The sequence below is a fragment of the Meleagris gallopavo genome, chromosome 3, assembly GCF_000146605.3.
Source record: "Meleagris gallopavo isolate NT-WF06-2002-E0010 breed Aviagen turkey brand Nicholas breeding stock chromosome 3, Turkey_5.1, whole genome shotgun sequence".
Taxonomy (NCBI): Eukaryota; Metazoa; Chordata; class Aves; order Galliformes; family Phasianidae; genus Meleagris; species Meleagris gallopavo.
The window spans coordinates 69,693,683-69,701,549 of NC_015013.2; the positions used below are offsets into that span (position 1 = coordinate 69,693,683).

Sequence of the window (7,867 nt, forward strand, 5' to 3'; positions counted from 1 at the left end):
CGCTCCCCTCCCTCTCCGCGGGCCTCGGCGCGGCCTCCCGCCCTGGGCGGGGGTAGCCGGAGTCTCCTGCCGGCGGCTGGGGTTCCGAGTTCTCGCCAATCATCCCTGCCCCCGGGCAACTGCCTCTCAGTGCGAGGTGAGGGGTACTCGTTTGGGGCCCCCGGGCAGAGAGAAAAGTTGTTATAGACCCCTCACCGTGGTAGAGTGCTCATGAGATGCAGAGGACGGTGGGTGAGCAGGATGTTCAGCCATTGGGCTTCCACCTAGGAAAGTCTTGTGTGTCCGAGTTCTGCAGGATGTCCCAGTGCAAGAAAAAGCACATGAAACACTGTGTGGCATGCAAGGAATCAGCTTTGATCACACCATTTTTGGCTCCATAGCCTGGGAACAGAGATGATATATTTAAATATTTGGTCCTAATGTCATCCGAGCAGGTAGGAATGGAATACCACATAAGCTCGCTCTTTCTCACTGCAGAGGTGTGAGAGACGCTACCACAGCCTCTTTTGAATGCTAAGAGAGTTCTTTTGGTACACCAGCTTTGAAGATTTACCCTCCTCTAGCAGTAGGTTAGCGTGAGGAGACGGAGTGACTTACCAAAGATCTTCCTTTTATCACAGGATAGCATTGTGTTGGACCAGTAATAATAATTGGGTTCCCTTTGGGATGGATCATTTCAGTCTTTAGGTTTACTTGGGTGCTCTTAGATGCTAAGCCTGCCTTTCTTTCTCCTACAATGTCCCTTGCATACTACATTGAATTAGCAGAGTTGAATGGCCAAGAGGCTGACAGAACACTGCCAAATACCATAGGTAGTACAGTCAAGATGGGGGATGAGAACAGCTGGGAAGCTTGGGAATCTCCTTGTATTAAGTAATTGACATAAGCAACAGTAAGACAGTAGTATGTTAAGTCTCATATGTAATGTGACGACCAAAATTGATGGGATAATGCATAACAGAAGGTGGCAAAAAGCCAAGGGGAATGGATAACCCAGCAGGATGAGAGGAGGATGCTTAGTTAAAGTCTGACATGTCCTGAGAGAGATTTCAGTAGATTGGGTGGCTGAAATCTTGTATGCATTATGGAACAAGATGTGGGCATAGCAATTAAGTAATCATGAGACCTTGTACTTGATTCCCTTCATCTTTCCATTCTCCTGTTTCTCCACCTGTTATGTGCAGCTTTTGCTCATTCTCTCGCTGCTGTTTGGCTCTTCAAGGAGATATATCATGTAGGTCTGTGTTTTGTGATCTGCTGAACAAAACACAGATAAGATGAAAGGCACAAGCATTTGATAATTCATCTCTTTAGTTCAAAATACTTGTAAGTATTAGTGAAAAATGTTCACAAGGACTATACAGCCACAAATACCTTTATGCACTTTCAAAATGGCTACAGTAATTTCAAATATTCCCTTTCTATCTGTTTTTGTGTTGCCTTGTGAAAAAGAAAAAATTATGGCTATACCAATGTTCCATATGGCACTATTTTTCAGGAACAGCTTTCTCAGAGAAGTAGACTTCAGTGGAAGCCAGATCCTGAAACTTCTGTGCCTCTATATCTTGTCTTGAAATGAAAAATCACGTGCTAATGCATTTTAAGAAAGTAACAGTGATGACAAGAAAACAGAGCATTCATGAGGTTCTTTTTTTTTTTTTTTTCTTTTTTCTTTTTTTTTTTTCTTTTAACAAGAGCAAGTACCTGGCAGGGCCCTGGCCATGACAGCGGAAGTACAGTGAATTGAGCCTGGGACTATCCTTTTACCTGGGAAAGACAACAGGGTGCTAGTGGCGCAAGGACACTGGAAGGAGACAAAGGTGGAATTGGCATTTCCATCATTTTTACACAGAAGAGATCTGTGCCAATGAGGCAACCTCTTGTATTTGCCAAGCATATTGAATTACTAAGTTCAGTGCAGAATTTCAGCTTCCAACAGCATGCTCAAGTGGAAAGTGAGTATTTCAACAGTCCTTTGACTTGCATCTTATGTTGATTTGCTCCTTGCTGTGGATGATTTTCAAATGGCGCATCAAACCTTGTCCTTGTTACCTGTCACTGATGCAGAAGTCTGTTGCTGGATGATAGAGAAGAATTCAGTATTGTTTGGAGCCAACCCAACCTTTCTTATCTGATTTCTCAGACTTTTAAGAGAAAAGGAGCTGTAATATTTACATTTTCAAAAGTTCTCAGAATAAAATATTTTGCATAGGTCACATGTGGCCAAGATGGTTTGGAAAGGTCTCATATATACTTTGAGAATACTCTGCTTCATCTGACCAGGAACGTGTATAATCATGTGCAGGTAGGATACTTGGATGCATTGACCTATAATTGTGCTAACAGCTACAAAATCACTATTGTCTACAGAGTATTTATGTATCATTGTGCATTCTGTCTAAAATAGTATATTGAAATGAATGGGTTTGTATGTTCCTGCTTCTGCACTTGAAGTGATTCTGCACAGACATAGAAGTAGCAGACATTTCCATGCAAAAATAACCACTTATGTAACTAACTGCACATCATATTTTCATGATTAATGAATTAGCAAGCCACCATTCATATTTAATCCTACTGGACTCTGCTTCTTATGCAAAACTAAATCGGAAACTGGTCATTTCAATTCCAAGAAGCTATTAATTTCCATTGGAAGAGAAAGCACTAGAAAAGGTCTAAAAATGCAGATATTTACAGGATGTGATCCATAACCCAATGAAGTCCATGCAAATTTTTTGCAATGACTCTAGAGGGCTTTATACAAGGACAAAGTTCTTCATATTTTCAGAAATTATATTTGTGGTAACATGCATGCATACACACTAATTAATTAATTACTTCACCAAGAAGCATCAGCTTTGTCATTCATTTTAGCTAGAGCTACTTGAAGTTCTCATTACAAAAAATGAGCCAGATCCATATCCAGCAGAAGACACGGAAGCTACTGTGAAGCCAGCTGGGAACTTAATCCCGAATCTAAGTAGATATGATTTTTTTTTTAAAGCATTTGTTGTTCATAGATGTTCATCAAATGCTTTTAATTAATATATTTTGCATGTAGACTTTCTGAAACTTTCTAATTATGACTACCAGACTTCTGTCTCCGGTCTCTGAAGAGATTCTAGATATAATATCCCAACGGTTTCTCAAGATGTGTAGAAATCAAATACACTACTCAGAACAGCAACTCAATCTAAAATATGCCCAAATAAAAAGCAAGAAATAGAAAGGTCAGGGATTTACAACCAGAAGCACCAATGGAGAAGGAGAAAAACACAAAAATATTTCATCATGGCTTGAAGCATCACAAACTTGAATTTTGATGAGCATACAGTACAAGAGACACCCAAATTTAAGTATTTTCAGATGAAAATATCCTGCATGAGAAATGCATCCTTTCATCAGAGAAAAAGGATATAAATGATGTCAATACTGAACAAAGACAAATACTTCTATGTGTACAGTCTTGCTAATGCTAGTCTTAATGGTGACAGATGCACAGATAGACAGCTTTATCCTGGGAAACCAATACATTGGGAAAACTTATTTCTCTGGCAAATCTTTGATCCAGATACTCAGATAAGATTTCCAAGCTTACTTGTGACACATCAACCAGACAGAAAAGCTGGAACAGTGTTGGTACCTGGTTTGGACTGTGGCAGAGTTTGCCAAGTAGCACTTTGCTTAGAAAGGCAGCTTCAAGTTGCACGTTGTTGCCAGCACATGTGGCTTGCCATGAGTTGAGGAATGTGTTATTCTCAAAATATTTCCATAATACTACTGGACAGTGTATCTCTTACCTAGGTGAGCTCACATCTGGAGTACTGGGCTCCAGTTCTGGGTACCACAGTTTGAGAAAGACAGGGAGAGGCTGGAGAGAGCTCATCTGCTATCTTGTATGATCCTTGAGGCCATCAGAGCATTTCTTCCTTAACTTTGCAGCTCACTTCCTACAAGGACAACATGGATGTTAAACACAGCTCCATCCACCACAGCTCCTTCTAGCCCAGCAAATGCCAAGGGCAGGGAATGTGAGCCCACAGTTCCTGCCCTGGGGGTACAGCCTGTTGATTGAAGGAATCCATCAATATGTTAGGTATACAAATGCACAAAAAGCTGTAATGGAGGGCTGGCATACCAGTGCCATCTGCAAAGGACCCTGAGGTAGGTGAGATCAGTTTGATGCTCAGTACTATAGAAAATCTGGGAAACCACAGCAATTCTTCACAGTGAAACTTAAATTCCTGAATCAAGCCTTATCTTTTCCAAGATGATGTTTACTGCTGTTTTTTCTTTTACTCTGTAGGCTTAATTATGAAATTTAAAAGATGCTCCAAGATGACCTAACCTTTGCCAGGAGAAAGGAACTGCTCTCTCTTATCTCCCACTGTCTCTTAACACGGGGGGAGTGTTTGGTCTTTTACTGTTATATTTGCAAGGAAAGCTACCCCTGGCATTAGGATATCTTCAGCTGTTGCCTTAAGCTCCCTGCACCAGGGAGCGGGAGCACTCCTGAGGGGAGATGGGCTGTTGCTCATGGATTGAGTGCTTTTCTGCTAGTCAGATTCAATACTTATTAAAATCAGTATCTGTCTTTTTCTTGATTTCATAGAATCATAGAATCAGAAAACTGCTCAGGTTGGAAAAGACCTTCAAGATCATCACATCCAACCACAATCTAACCATACTGCCTTAAGTCTAACAACCCTACACTAAATCATGACCCTGGGCACCACATCCAAAGGGTTTTTAAACACATTCAGGGATGGTGACTCAACCATCTTTCCAGCAAGTTTCTGCATGATTTTTTGTGGCTTATGTTGCTTTATGCAAGACTGTTTTTATTATTTTTACTGTTTGGATAATGTGTACTTGCACATAATCCCAAGCAAATATGGCACAATGTTATAGTCCAGAAAACAATTGGAATGTTCGTGCTACTAACCTGCTATGTGGTTGGTTACTGAACCTTTCAGAGCCTCATCTTTGTGAGTGATCTTATCAGGAGAACTGCTAAAAACTTAGTTACCTGGTTTCAAAGAATTTCGTTTTTGGAGGATTTTGCAGTGCCTTTTGAGTACTTAGGATTGTGTGCAGTTCACAGCACAGCATGCTTGCTCTGGCTTAGCAATGGCTCTGCAATGGGAAAGAGTGGGGTGTGTGTCACTGTCCATTGTTCCCAGAGTCCTCAGTTTCTGAGCACCAATTTTTGGGGAAAAGAAACATTAAATGGTGTTTGGGGTCAGTCCCCAACAAACAGACAGGGATTGGAAAGCTTCTCCTCTCTGTATGTTCCCTTAACTAAAGTTCATGCGCGTTAAGAAGAGCACAAATCAAGAGAAACACAAACTGTCCTAGAGCAGCTGTGTAGGATAAAAGCATACTGTTAATTTGTAACTAGAAAATGCAATGTTCTCCAGAAAGACTGAATTAAAAATAATAAACTGGAATTTTTTCTTGCTTGTGCTCAGAAGCTCACAAGTTCTATCCTGTCCAGTCTGTGTGCTGTAAGGGTATATCACAACCTTGTTGCTGCTTGAAAAATTAGACATTTTAACAGGGCTATGGACTGTGGAAGTGTTCAATAGGCAGCCTCAACCTTTTGTAAATAATGGAAAAACTTGTGTTATCTCATTCCAAATTCTTTTATTATAGTTATAAGTCAACCCATGCAACTTCAAAGCCATAAAATTACATGGCGAGAGTCTCAAAGTGTAATATGGAAAAAACAGTAAGTAAAGCAAACAATATTGTAAGGTGAATAGGTTCATCTTTCAGCTCTGGTGAACTCAAAACTAGCTCAGCAAAAATGGCATAAGTGCCACTCTAATAAAGATCTCAGTAACTGCATGCTGATACACAGCAGTGTGAGTTCTTGGTATTGGCAGAAATCGATTCAGCCTCTGAAATAGCCTAGAAATAGGCATGTAACTCTATTTATTTATTTTCTGTGCAAACTGCCAACTGTAGTTCTGCTGTATGGTCCATTCTTACAGTTCTCACTGAAGATCAATGGCTGCTAAACTTGCATATCAAAGGGAAAACAACTCCTCCATATGCTGCTATTTATCTCCCAAATGATGTGAGCTCTTTTTACAAAGATCTACAAATTCTCTTTTTTTTTTTCTTTCATGTTTTTATCAGCTTCTCTTCTTTCTTTCTCCCAGACTGAAAACTTAAGAACTGAAAAAAAAAAAAAATAAAAAGTGTGGTTTTATCAACATTACATTGGGAAGTCAGAGTTGCTGAGTATTTTCCATCTCTCTGATGTATAAAAGTGTTTAGTGTTCTTTAAAAATGTAAATAATTTACTTTGTAGATGAGTTCAAGATCAGAAAAGAGAAATTTAGTAAGGAATCTCTGTATTAAATCTCCCAGGCGTATCACTTTTGATGAGAATTGACAACTATTTCTAAGTAACTCCTGGAAATTATATCAGCATCTGATAAGTATAGCGACTTCTTGGAAGCTTGTAAAGGATACTTTAAAAAGCATTTATTTTACTTTATTTGGTCTACCTGCTTCCTCTGGGGTTCAAGATTAGAAGCTTTCCTTCCAACAGTTCAAAATATAAACACTTAAGAAAACTGTCCAAGGTTTGCAGTAATGATTTGATGATCGGTTTTGATGGAAGAGCTGGACTCATTTCTGAGCAAAGATCAGGGCCTCTCCTCATGATCATGGAAAGAAATGCCATTTACAACAGCCAGAGAATGGAAAATGTTAGCTAGTCAGAGCAAACAGAAGATAAACATTAGGCTTTCACAACACAGCAGTGCAGTGTGTCCAACTTGTTATCAGTTTACAACTTCAGACTCAAAACCCTCTTTCCGAACTGACAAAGTTCTTTGTTACTCCCTTATTGAGCTGTGCCTGGGCTGCCGTACTGTTCCCACAGTGCCTCCTGCAACACTGGTGTTGTGAGAGCTAGCAGAAATTTAAAGGTTGTACAGTCCAACTTATGCTGAGTGAAGGGTCTTAGTACTTACCATCATTACATTAATGAGGAAGTTATTTCTGTCTTCTCAGGCATAGAAGTGGCTACAGGTGAGGCTGCTGGTTAGATTGGATGGAAGCAGTGATTCCAAGTGAAAGCAATGTAAACTGGGAAAAGTTCATCCTATATTTAAATAGCTATAAACCAAGCAGATCAGTGAAATGTGACATTCACCAGGTTTAGCATTCAGACATGAGAACTTGTCATGAAAACAGGAAACAACCACTCTCCTGCCACAGCACAAACTTACTCGCCTGTGCTTTTCCCTCAGTCTCTCCTAATTGCAGCATAAGGCTGACCTCAGCTCCATGCTCCTAGTCCCCCATTTGTTTGTGAGAGTGACACAGGTACACTTACAAAAGACTTTTATCTTCTACAGTCCCACAGGCAGGATTTTTCACAGTTTTTCCTTGTTATCCTCTATTAGCTGCAGTAGTGCTCTTCACCTGGGGCATGGAAACCCTACATCTTCAGGTGCTGGGCTGGCTGGCTGCCAGGTGCCAGCTGGTCTGCAGTGAGCATGTCCCAGAGGCGCTGGAAGGAGTGCAATAGCCAGAGGTCCCCTCAGTGTTTCGGCAATGCCTTGCTGGCTAAATAAGTTGCTCAGTGTCAGAATGGCACTGTTTTGAAATGTCTATCCCTCTGCTCCTCATCATGTTCCTACTTTTCCCACAACCTGGAAGAGGGTAAGAAAGAACGTGGCTCCATGCCATGGAAAAGCATGGAGGGCAAAAGTGACTGATAAAAGCTATCCCCTCTAAACCAAGTCCTCCACGTCCTGAAATGAAGTACAAATCACTGACCTTGATGTTCAGAGGTAAGTCTTCCAGAAAGCTACAAATAGTGGCCTAGTATTAAATGTGAAGGTTG

General features: G+C 40.6%; 1 long non-coding RNA gene across 1 annotated transcript; it reads right to left on the reverse strand.

Annotated features, from left to right (window-relative positions):
- Nucleotides 1-1,682: 1,682 nt before the first annotated feature.
- On the reverse strand, nucleotides 1,683-7,655 carry LOC109366839. The gene is made up of 3 exons (XR_002113476.2): nucleotides 7,248-7,655; nucleotides 6,990-7,134; nucleotides 1,683-3,950 (listed from the first exon to the last, which is right to left on the reverse strand). It is a non-coding gene; the product is annotated as an uncharacterized LOC109366839 (long non-coding RNA).
- Between the last annotated feature and the right edge of the window lie 212 nt (nucleotides 7,656-7,867).